Below are 12,937 nucleotides of genomic sequence, written 5' to 3'. Positions count from 1 at the left end.
GAGTGAGGCGACGCTGCAGCCACAGGAAGCCGGTAAGCAGGGAGAGGTAGGAGAGAATGAAAGAGTGATTATCGCTGGCGACTCAAACATGGCTGGGTGCTCAAAAGCAATTGTGGAGAGGGTGAAAGGCGACAAAAGAGTGGCGGTAGGGACATTTCCAGGGCAGACACTGGGTTCTGTCATGGAGCGAGCAAAAGAAAAGCTCACGGAAAATGCCCACGTGCGCAACCTTGTCGTAGTAGCAGGTGGGCTAAATGACGTCCTGAACAGGAAAGGGCCAGGACTAGCCCAGCGCTTGGCGAAGGGGGTGGACGACTTGCGCGAGCTATCCCCTCAGGTGCAGATCGTGGTGTGCACGGTGCCGGAGGTGCCTGTGCGTGACAGTCATGTACAAAGAGCCGTAATGGCTGCCAATGAGGCAATATGGAAAATGAGCCGAGAGAAAGGATTTGAAGTTGTCGAGGTAAACAGGGAAGTGAGAAGTTGTGGTGGTTTTAAACGAGATGGGATCCACTTCAATTACAGGCTAGCACGAGAAGTGGGCTGGCGACTTGGGGGTCGCGCTGTTGCTTTTTTAGGGGGCCCGCGGGCGCTCAGGAGGTCAGAGTAGGTAGTAATAAAGAAGGTCCCCTAGGGGAACATCAGAAGAGCATCGCCGTCGATAACAGGAAAAGGAGGAAAACAAGAACAAGAGCTCGCCATGCAATAGGCTACATAAACATGCAGGACGGCAGAAGAAAGGAAAAGTGGGCAGAGATTGAGGAGCAGTTACATAGAGAACAAATAGGGGTGTATGCGGTTACAGAAACGCACCTTAGAGACTCAGAAGAGCCGCCAGTTATTGGGAATTATGTATGGGAAGGGTGCAACAGAACTAAGTCGGAAAGAAAGGGAGGGGGAGTCGGAATGCTCATCCATCAGGGAGCCAAATGGAAAAGAGTAAATTCACAATGTCAAGAGCATCTTTGGTTATCAGGTACAATGAGTGGGAAAGAAACTTGGCTTGGAGTTACGTATTTGTGGACCGGAATAAATTGCACAGAGAAGAATAAAGAGTTAGTGGAATGCATAAGCGCTGATATCAGGGGTTTCGGGAATGGTGCTGAGATAGTCCTATTAGGTGACATGAATGCCCACATACAGGATTTAGACGGCTATACCGACAATAACGGGAAGTCAATGCTAGACCTTTGCGAGCAACATAATCTCGTGATCGTGAATACAGGGCCTAAGTGTGAAGGACAGATCACGTGGGAAGTGGGAAACCGGCAATCGACCATTGATTACTGTCTGATGACAGAAGGAATTCATGATAAGTTGAGAGAAATGGTCATCGATGAGGAAGGGTTTAGCAGCATAGGGAGTGACCATAAACGCATCATTTTGAAAATGGGATATGTAGTTGGGAAAGAGAGCAACGAAAGCAAAATGGCCAGTCCAAATTTGAACGCTGAACAAATAGCAAATATAGTCACTAGAGTGGAGGAAGAAATTGGCAAGTTGCCAAGTAAGGGGTGGGAATATGGTGAGCTTCTAAGTGTAGTAACGACAGAAATACGGAAAGAGAAACAACATGTTCATTGGAAAGGAAAAAAGAAACCGAAAAGCTGGTGGAACAAGGAGATACGAGAAGCCATCGCCGAACGACAGAAAGCATCTCGAGAGCACAGGCAGGCAAAGAAGGCGCAGTTGCCACAGGATGAAGTAACCAGTAAATGGGAAATATACCGGGAGAAAAAGTCCATGGTTCAAATACTGGTGCAAGCAAAATTAAAAGGTGAAAGTGAACGTTGGTTGTCAGAAATACGTGAGAAAAAGAAGGCTGCACCTAGAATATTTTGGAATCACATAAAATTATTAGGCAGGAAGGCAACAACAATACAACAACATATCCTAGACGAAGATGAAAACAGACTGGAAGGAGAAGCAGCAATAAATTACATCCAAAAAGTAACAGCCGAATCTTTCCAAGGCAAGGACAAGGTTGTATTTGAAGAAAAAAAGAGCATGAAAGAGACCCAAGGGGGAAAGGAGCTAGTGCTTACAAATTTAAACTGGAAGAAAGCGGAAGAGAAAATTCCTAAGCGCACAGCCACAGGGCTAGACGAGGTTCCCGTTAGGCTGATAAATGAACTGGGACCAAAAAGTAAGGAAGCTCTCGTGAAAGCAGTTGAAAAAACTTTAAAAGATAGACGAATACCAGACAGTTGGCGACAAAGTAGAATGAATTTAATTTATAAAGGTAAGGGGGAGAAAGACAGAATTCACTCGTATAGACCGTTGACCATTACATCGGTAATATACAGGCTAGCAATGCAGGCAGTGAAATTAAAGCTTCAAGCATGGGCAGAAAATAATGGCATTTTGGGAGAGCTTCAGAATGGCTTTAGAATAGGTAGGCGTTTGGATGATAACTTGTTTGTTCTTACTCAGTGTATTGAAATATCAAAAGCAGAAAGCAGACCGTTGTATGTAGCCTTTTTGGACATTACAGGAGCATACGACAACGTAGACCGCAGCATTTTGTGGGATATTCTGGAAGGGGAAGGCTTAGGTAACGATTGTATACAGCTCTTGAGAGAGATTTACCTAGAAAATACTGTTTGCGTTGAATGGGAAGGGATGAGGAGCGCGGAGAAAGTTCATATCAACAAGGGACTGAGGCAGGGGTGCCCTTTATCCCCGCTGCTGTTTATGATGTACATGGTGAGGATGGAGAGGGCGCTAGAAGGGAGTAATATCGGGTTTAATCTCTCATACAAACAGGCAGGTACAGTAATAGAGCAGCAACTCCCAGGTTTATTTTATGCGGACGACATTGTGTTGCTCGCAAACAAGCAAAGTGATTTGCAACGTCTGGCTAATATCTGTGGACAGGAGGGCAACAAGTTAGGTTTGAAATTTAGTGTTAGAAAATCAGGTGTTATTGTATTCAATGAAAACAGTGAACAGACAGTGGAGATACAGGGCCAAGAAATACCTCGGGTAACAGAATATAAATACCTTGGTATATGGATAAACGAAGGCAACGGATATATGGAAACACAGGAAAAAACCATAACAGTCAAGGGGAAGAGAAATGCAGCCATAATGAAGCACAGAGCGCTATGGGGATACAATAGGTACGAGGTCCTCCGAGGTATGTGGAAAGGGGTAATGGTTCCAGGACTTACTTTTGGAAATGCGGTTGTTTGCTTTAAATCAGGGGTACAATCAGGACTCGACGGGAACCAAAGGTCAGTGGGTCGCCTCGCATTGGGCGCTCACGGGAAGACTACAAATGAAGCTGTGCAAGGGGATATGGGCTGGACTAGTTTTGAAGTGAGGGAAGCCCGCAGTAAAATTGAGTACGAAGAACGGCTGAGGAATATGGAGGAAAGTGAATGGGCTGGGAGAGTGTTCAGGTATCTGTACAGGCAAAACATTGATTCACAGTGGAGGAAAAGAACTAGGAAGCTTACCAGCAAGTATGCGGCCTGTGGGGTGGGCAACACAGCAACAAAGAAGGTCAAGCGGAAAGTCAGAGAGGCTGAATTAATCTCATGGGTGGCGGCAATGGAAAAGAAACCTGCCATGAGTAACTACTTAAGGGGAAAAAACGAAATTAGGAAAGAAACCATTTATGATAACTCAAAGGGAGGAGGAGGAAAGAACTTTATTGGGTCCTGAGGAACCCCTTCCCACCCACAACTCAAAGGGAAGCTCATTACTTTTCGAAGCGAGATCGGGATGCCTTAGAACACGCACCTATAAAGCGAGATATAAGAATGAAGAAGAAACATGTGCTTGCTGCGGTAAAGCTAGGGAAACGACGGAACATATTTTATTAGAATGTGAGGACGTCTACCCAGCGGTCGATTTAGGCACCACTGGCCTCCTTGAAGCCCTTGGGTTCAGCGGGAGCAGTGGTAAAGCAAACAGGTCCGCAATAGACATCAGTAAGAGGCGATTGGAGGATTGGTGGAAGAAAAGTAGGGAAACGACAAAAGACGGAGACGTACAAAAGCACAGTTCGCAATAGGGTATCAGAAAATTTGGACGTGGTAGTTCATAGTGGTTTTTTTTTTTTTTTTTTTTTCATTGGTGAACTTAGGTAGGATATTAGGCAGCATAGTAGTAAGAGCTTGGTGGCGCAAGCCACCGCCCCGTTCCAAAGGGGACGCTCATAACATCCATCCATCCATCCAATTAGAGTTACTGTATATGCTTTGGTAGCATATACAGTAACTCTAGTGTAAATTGAGCAGTAGTGTGCGTGTGTGTGGGTATTGAGCGGAGCAGGCCCCGAACACTCTCAAGTTCAAGAAATGGCCACAGAGGGCGAAAGAATCGAACACGCGGCGCTGCTAAAAAGACAGGCATAGTACACCAATTAAAAGGGTTCCCCCATGAGCGCATTATCTCCGGCTAGAGGCGCCGTAGTAAGCTTTCTTCAAGAATGAATGAGGCGGCTTTATTACACGACAAAGAGTACAAAATTATCATTCGTAATTTTTCATTGTACTCTTTCTTACAAACTTTGTTGTTTTTTGCCATTTTAAACGCAAAATAGCGTTCAGCATCGTCGACCGAGGTACGGATTCCTTGGTTTGCGCGTTGGTTGGCTATTATGTGCTAAAACCAGTTTATTGCGCTTCGATATCTCTCGTTATTTAACTTGGGGTTTAAGCCCGAAAGCTATAGTTTCAATCGTGAGCCATGTGGAAAAATTGGAGCCGGATCCTGCTGCGACTGGGGACGGCAATACCGGTGAGTCGTTTAACATCGCTGCTTCAGTGGCTATGTAATATACTCGTCTCGTTAACTTACAGGCAGAGGCAAGTTAACGAACTAGATGCTGCATTACATATGGGCAGTCAGTACCACCGTTGCTGTTTCCGAAATAAGCTTTCACTTGCGAGGCCATCATTATACACACATTCACGAAAGAGAAAGTGATATCGGAAGGCGCGTCACATTTCTCATCTCGTTGTAGCCGTAGCCGTCGGTGACTGAGTATAGCCTGATAAGTATTTTTTTTCGAGTCCGCCGGCAACTTCTTTCGTCCACAGAACCGAATAACCCATTGATAAACTGAAGCTAAAGTACTGAATTTAATGTAATAAACAGTTGCACGCATGATCATTCACTCATATTTCGTACCTGTTGGTTCCAAATGTTCTTGCTGTTCAGTTTGGTTTACCTCAGGACATTTATTTTTGCAGTAGTGAAGCGGTGCATAACGTTCATGCAGAAAACGAATGCATCATTTCTAATAGCTTCATCTCTTTCATCTATTTGCTTCAGAAACCAGCAGTGTGATCTCTTCTAGTGTATAAACGAGCGCACAAATGTTCTCATTTTTGATATTAATAATACTTAAGCTGTTTACATGCATTGTAGTTAGGCAGGCATCAATTTTATGGAGAGTAACAGTACTTATTTACCATGGTGCTTAAGCACCCTAGAACAAACAGTGTACATTTGTATGTGTTCTGTAGTCACAAACCATTACAATGCATATGTCACACCTTTCCGCATTTTATATTGCAAAATTGTGCTTATTCAATTTCTGATGCAGTCAACATTTCTGTTCCAGACATGCAGTAATGAGGATGGCACCAGTATAAAGCAACACACTACATGGACTAAACAGAAGCCGCTGCCTGGTACAACAAAGTCATTGTGTGGACTTTGGCTGCTACTACAAGGTAAACAACACCTGGTTCAGAAATAAATATGCTTGATATATGATGTATTGACTTGCTAGTCTTGAGATACATGTCATTTGTTTGTAGAAAATGATATGAACGTTTATTCACGTTTACAGTTCAGCATAATTGGTTCGAACATAAAAGAAAACACTACAGGAGTTTGGATAATCTCTGCTGTATCTCATGTGTCACTTCTCTGCCCCAACAGAGTCTGTGCCAAGTACATCTTGGTCATCACGGGAGCCCCCATCTACACCAAAAGGAATGCGCTGGTGCCGAATTCGCAAGGCTTTACACCACAAACAAAGAAGCCATTCCAGAATTATTTGTCAAGAGTGAAAAGAGCCTCCGCCATCATCCCACCAGCACAGATATTGGCCGAGTCATCCAGTTACCTCGACAACAAAAATTCTGTATCTTCAGATGTACCTGCAACCTCTGGACAAGCACAGACGACGCTGGTCAAAAGAGTTCCGTCAGCTTGCCTTTCCTTAGTGAGCTTCCAGGTCTTGCCAAATTCCATTTGTGCCAAGCATATTTATTTCAATGAATGCAAGATTTTTTTTCATTCCATATTCATGTTAGAGATCATTCCTCTTCCTCATGCAAACATTAAAGGTCAAGCGATACTTTTTCCTCATAATACCAGTCACTGTCTAGAAGCATAACATATCGGTAGCAGTATTGTCTAGTGTACGTTGCCATGTGCAATTCCTCTCCTGGAATAACTGATGCGGCATTGACGTGTGTCTTGCATTAACCTTTACACTGTGTGCTATGCAGCATTTAACTTTCCTTAATGTTTTCGGCTTTCACTGCTTGCAAGTTAGAGTGGCTTCTTTCTTGAATGCAAGCTTTCTCATTCCCATATTGAATTCCTAGTCTCGTTCAGGATTGCTATTCTTGCTCGACAGCCTGTGCTATCGTGCAAGCTACATTGAAGTGATTGATTGCAGAATCTGGATTCGCTGCTGTCCGACTTGGTGCTTGTCACCGTGTTACGTTTCTGGTATGTGGGAGCCCCTTCAGTTGCACTGGGAAACAGTCTCGAGGCAAGCACCTGCTCCTACAGTCCGCACAGTGACATAGACTGCGAATTTACAGACAGCGTGGTTGGTGCTCCCCGTTCCGTCCGTTCCTGCTGCTGCCGTGTGCAAATTTTGCTTGTGGCATGCCTCGGCCATGATTTGGCGTGAACGGAGACTCTCATACATGGTTACATGGTTCGAAGTGATTGAAGTTGATACCCACATGTGTGGAAAGGCCTGCAAAAGTGGCTGCAAAATGGTGATGCCCACAAAACCAACCATGCCCATATATAGAGAATGTGGGGCACCAAGTGGGATTTACACATTAGTGAGATGCGAAAGAACAAAAAGAAACGTGCAGGTTGGAAAGGAGGTAATGCTAAAATGCCGGGCATTCCATGTCGCTGTGTTGGCTGCGACAGCAGACGCTTGCGTCACCCGATTGCTTCGCAATTCAAGTTGCTGAGCTTTAACGGCGACTGGCGGTGCACACACGTGGGACACCTTGTAGAATCTGCTTGCGTTGCTGGTTGTTGCTTGTTACCAGACTACCATGTGCGACAAAGACAAGCACTATGCCTAAAGTCGGACGGTTGAATGTGCCGCAAGCGACCCGTGTGCGTGTATGCTCCCTGTTGTTATGTGGATCGTAGCCAATGTATAGATTGAGCGTTATGTTAGAGTATGCTGAAGTGATTTGATTGCGGAGTCTTTTTTTCAGTGCTGTCCCACTTGGTCATGGTTGCCATGTTACATTTCTCGGATGTGGCGGCCTGGTCAGTTGCATTGGGCAACGGCCTCTTGAGGTAGCCACCTGTTCCTGGAGTCCGCACAGCGACACAGACTCCCTGTTTACGTGTACTGCGATTGGTGCTCCGTGTTCGTCCTTTCCTGCTCCAACCATGGGAAAAGTGTGCTTGTGGCCTTCTTCGGCCGTGATTTGGCGTGAACGGAGGCTATCATACATGATTACATAGTTCTAAGTGTATGAAGTTGATATCCACATGAGGGGAAAGGCCTGCAAAAGTGGCTGCAAAATGGCGATTCCCACAAAACAGACCCTGTCTATATTGAGAGCAGGTAGGGTACCAAGTGTGAGCGACGCATTAGCGGCCCCTGAAAGAACAAAAAGAAACGTGCAGGCAGGAAAGGAGGTAACGCAAGAATGCAGGGTGGTTCATGTTGCTATGTTGGCTATGGCAGCAGGTGCCTGCGTCACCCGATTGATTCGCACGGCAAGTTAGGGCAACAGTGAATGCAAACAGGTGGGGCACTGTCTAATCTGCTTGCGCTGCTAGTTGTCACTCGTTACTAGACAACCATGTGCGACGTAGGCAGGCACTGTGCCTGAAGCCGGATAGCTGAATGTGCTGTAAGCGACCTGTAGTGCGCGAATGCCCACTGTTGTCATGTGGGTCTTACCCAATGACAGTGTATTGACTGAACCTTATGCGGTGATTGAATGCCGAGCCTCATGTGATAATGGTCGCCGTGTTATGTTTCTTGCATGTGGCGACCTGGTCAGCTGCAGGAGCAACAGTCTCTCGAGGAAACCATCTGCTCCTGCAGTCCACACAGCGACAAAGACTCCCAATTTACATGCACCGTAATCGGTGCTCTCGCCGTTCGACCTTTCCTGCTGCAACCGCGGGCAAATTATGTTTGGGGGTCTTCGTCAGCCGTGATGTTGTGTGAACGAAGACCAGCCCACGTGATTACATGGTCCGAAGTGTATGAAGTTGATAGCCACATGGGTGGAAAGGCCTGCAAAAGCGGCTGCAACATGGCGATTCCCACAAAACAGACCCTGTCCATATTGAGAGCAGGTGGGGCACCAAGTGTGAGCGACGCATTAGCGGCCACCGAAAGAACAAAAAGAAACGTGCAGGCAGGAAAGGAGGTAGCGCAAGAATGCAGGGTGGTTCATGTCGCTGTGTTGGCTGCGGCAGCAGATGCCCGAGTCACTCGATTGCTTCGTAATGCAAGTTGCTAATGTTAAGCGGCGACTGCCGGTGTAAACAGGTGGGACGCTGTCCAATCTGTTTGCGCCGCTGGTTGTCGCTCATTACCAGGCCGTCATGCTCAACGCCGAAAGTGACCAGCTTACGAGTTCGCGTTAATGGTTTCTGCGTATATCGATATGCAATTTTATTTCTGCTCTTGTACGAGAAGGTGCACTGCTTTTCTTCTGCCTATAAAGTCGCACGTCCTGTTCACTCCCTTGTGGCTTGCTTGTATGGGCGTTATTAGAGGCTCTTTAGTCTCCTGGCAATGAAAACGCGGCAGCTGAGGCATGCCGCAAAGCCAGCAAGGCGATCACGGCGCGTACCCAGCGTACGCCACCGGTAAAAAGCGGCCATATTGGATATTGAAACTTAAACAAAATGCATTTCCGCTTCCTGTTTAAGTAGCGCCATCTGTCGCCCCCCACCCCCGTTAAGTTCCATGCGCTGCCGCTTCTTATTTTCGTACCACTGTGGAAGGTAGTTTTCCTTCTCTAAAGCTGGTTCTTTATTCTATGAGCGTACGTCTGTGTGAGGAGAGCTGCGCGACGACGACTGAGATGAAGACGATCGCATGGCGACAACGGCATGGTTTCTTTTGCTTTTTACACATTCACATATTACATTTTACATATTTTCTTTTCTTTTTTTACTACAGCGAGGGAAGGCAGAAACCTACCCAGCCATAGCTACCTGCCTGTAACGAAGTGGCAAGAATGAGGCAAATAACGCTTCGCAACAGAAAGTCCTGCAGCGCTTGTACTCACAGGGAGTTTTCACTGTGAAGCTAAGATGCGAAAACAGCGCGTGCCCTGCTGCTTGATGCGCGGCTTACCATGCTATGACCGTAGCCGATGCCGGGTTTCTGAGCGCGTGGGTCGACGAAGTTCACAGGCGGCATGATGACGCAGTCGGTCCTGGTGTTGTCGCTGTAAGACAGGTGCCCCAAGACAACAACACCAGTCGGAGTGAAGATCCTCCTGCGAAGCGGAAGAGAGGAAGGGGGGGGGGGGATATGGATATGAATGGACAACCCATATGTGTTATTGTATGCTATCAGTAGACTGCTCGCAGAACTCTGCGCCTTTTCGCAAAACATTTTTTGTAGGTTTGTCAAGCTTATAGGATGTAAATAACGGAAATCACTGACGACATTACATTGTATGGTCTGTTGCGATTCATACATTTTTTAGTTGGGTTCTAGCATGAACTCCCTAGACACATTAGTCAAAACAAATAAAAGACAGAGAGAGACAAATCGGCAGGCGAGAGGCTTCTTACGGACAATATACTAATAAGCCTTCTAAACAAATTTGCACAGAGATATTCAATATAATCGTAGTGTACCACATCTCTGTCGTTTCTATAAGATGTCTAAACAACTTGCAAGGGCTATACATGGATGACACGGAGAGTATACATTTAGTAGGGACAGAGCTTGTCGCAATACGATTCGAAAACTGAACTGTAGAAGGGACGCTCACTTTTTGTTTAGGACAATGACGCAACACACACACACACACACACACACACGCACCAAACTTTTACGCGATACAGGCTGAAAACACTGTTGCATTGTACGACCGCGTGCATTAAGCGGTGCTGAATGCATACGTAAGCGACCTGGTCTCTTTGCCTTTGTCGCGGACGAGAGACTTCCAAGGAAATTTGGAACATAATTTCGTCCTGCCTTTTTCATTTTTCCCGAATTATTTTGTAAGGTCTTCATGGTCTAAGAAAACCACCCCATATATATACATATATATATATATATATATATATAGATGTGTGTGTGTGTGTGTGTGTATAAAGACTTCTGCTTTCTTTTAGCCTGTTTGAAATACATGTAGGTAAACTTGCGTCAAATGCGACCAACGATCAGTTCGTCTAAGTTTGTCACAGGAGGCACTAGAAGCCTCATAACTGGCACAATCGCATAGGAGGCGCTGGAGTTCTAGAGCCTGAAAGTGCACCTCCACTTTCGGGGCATCTTATATTGAGCTCGATAAGAGGCCAAGTGCAGTGAGTGACAACATTCAGGTGCTCGAAAACTCTTGTCATTACACTTCCGGACTGCACATCGGTAGTCGCGTACAAGCTGGCAGCGGACCTTACTTGATATACTCCGAAACTGCGGTGCAGACTGGGCCTGGCCTCGGGTAAATTCCCAAAAACGTGTGGGGCCACTGGACATTCTTTGACACTGCGTATTCTTGCATCTCCTGAGGTGAAACGATGCAAAAAAACAACAAAAAAACGAAAGAAAGTTTAGCACATCTGCGCAAAACTCCCGGTAAGCATTCAACGAGCAGATCGTCATGCGAGAGCAAGCTCCTGAATACCTCGAAATATTTCCAAATAGAAACGCCGGTATCAAAGAAATATTTGTGAACTAACCGATGCTCTAAACACTCATGAACGTCCGTAGAAAGTCGTAAAAAACTGTAATCTAAGCAAATAATAAAAAGAGAGATGACAAGAGAGCTCGAGGGCTTGTCTCCACAAGATGTTTCAATTATGGCACTGTTAGTATGCTTTATTTACTCAAGTGAATATTATTCGTGCATTTACAGTGCAGTCGTCGCTAATTCATTTCTGTGTCTATTTTCTGAAGTTTGTAAAGTTTGTATACGTGACTTGCACTCAACAACCGTTTTTTTTTTCTTGCATTTGCATATGTCCATGTTTCTGTAATATGCTAAATAACTGTAGTTTCGCGTCGTCTGCTGAACGGAAATAACTGCTATGGTAGGGAAAGCCTACTAAGACACTGTCTTACTTTTTTTTCTGTCTAACTATGAGCGCAATTAGTCGCACAAGTATATAAGCTTGAACTTGACGCTTTTTAGGCTGCTGAAGTTTACACAGAGGTTACTAAAGTAGGTACAAGCCTACACGAGGGTCGTTAATTAGACACCCAGAGAAGACATTCCTCGCTATCTGAAGCGGCGCTGAAGTATTCTGGCAGAAAAAAAAAAAGCCTTTTTATTCGTTTGGTCGAAAAGGATCGATTAGAAATAGAGACCAAGCTTTTCCTGAATTTCGCACCCGATCCCCAGCGCCGGTATTATGTATTTTCATTTTGCAGCCGAAATTTGCAACTAACCAGCTTGTGTTGCAGTCCTCCTCTACTAAAAACCGACTAAGTGGACCCCACCGGAGGCTTTCAACGTCCCCAACATTGTCATAGCGTGGCCTCAGAGATCTGGGGTCGCTCGGTGCAGGAACTTCACGGTGGCGTCGCCACTAGTATTTCGCTTGCGGGTCTGTTTCTCTTATTTTATTTCTTTTGTTGTTTTTTTATTGTCATGCTCGCTAAGCGTATGACCACGTGGCTGCTTTGTTTTTGCGGGATATTAATTTACTAGCGAAACCTGATATTATAGTCGTGTTTATTGTTCCTGCAGCACAGGTGACGATACTAACGTGTCACACTCGACAGTTTAGGCGCGAAATACCAACAGCGTAGCTCGAAGATGCTTCCTGCCTTCGTTTTGGCTCCTTCATATCACCGCCTGTATTTTGCAATGCTTTTCATTGACTAGTATTTTCCGTTATGGATCATTGCCTTTATCATAGCTTACTTAAGTTTACCGGTAAGTATATATGTACTTTTAATTTGCGCTATGTTTGTGGCAAAGACTGCGCGAACCAACGCGTTCCCTGCGGGGCTTCCTTTTTCCATACAGCCTCTGGCTATGTGTCTGAATATAGCGATGCATGTCTCATATATTGTACTAAAATCAACATACTGACACGTGTACTTATCTTTATCGGGCAACCACGTTTCGCCGCCTAACAAATGTAATCGCACAGCATGGGACGCGCCTGCATGTATCCGAAGTTTCTGGAAAGTTATCGATGCTTCTATCCGCTGTCTGTTGTCGCCGAGACTTATGTTATCTGATTTGATCACCTGACGCGAATGCTGTAGAACTTTGTGGAAGGCACGCGGGTCCGAACGATTAGTCTGGAACATTCGACGACTGCTCTATAAAAGCCGACCCGCTTGACCCGCAGATCAGATTTTCGACGATCGCCGACTGTGTTCGCCGCTTTCGTTGTGCTATAAGTGTAGCCTGTTTTGTGGGCACAGGTTCGCCCAATAAAAGTTAGTTTTGTCATTCACAGTATTGCTACTGTGTTATTCAACGTCACCACTACGTGACATCTGGTGGAGGTGCTTTTGGTCCATGTACCGGACGCCCCCGAC

The 12,937-nt window shown here is 45.6% G+C and overlaps 1 long non-coding RNA gene across 1 annotated transcript in view; it reads left to right on the top strand.

Annotated features, from left to right (window-relative positions):
- Positions 1-4,018, top strand: part of LOC140213003 (uncharacterized) — a 65,440-nt gene extending 61,422 nt beyond the window's left edge. The window contains exon 2 of the long non-coding RNA XR_011889930.1: positions 3,922-4,018. This is a non-coding gene — a long non-coding RNA (uncharacterized lncRNA). The remainder of the gene's footprint in view (positions 1-3,921) is intronic.
- Positions 4,019-12,937: the final 8,919 nt, after the last annotated feature.

This window comes from Dermacentor andersoni, chromosome 8 (genome assembly GCF_023375885.2).
Source record: "Dermacentor andersoni chromosome 8, qqDerAnde1_hic_scaffold, whole genome shotgun sequence".
NCBI lineage: Eukaryota > Metazoa > Arthropoda > Arachnida > Ixodida > Ixodidae > Dermacentor > Dermacentor andersoni.
Note: the sequence above shows the minus strand (reverse complement) of the source record. Positions and strands in the feature narration are given on the sequence as shown.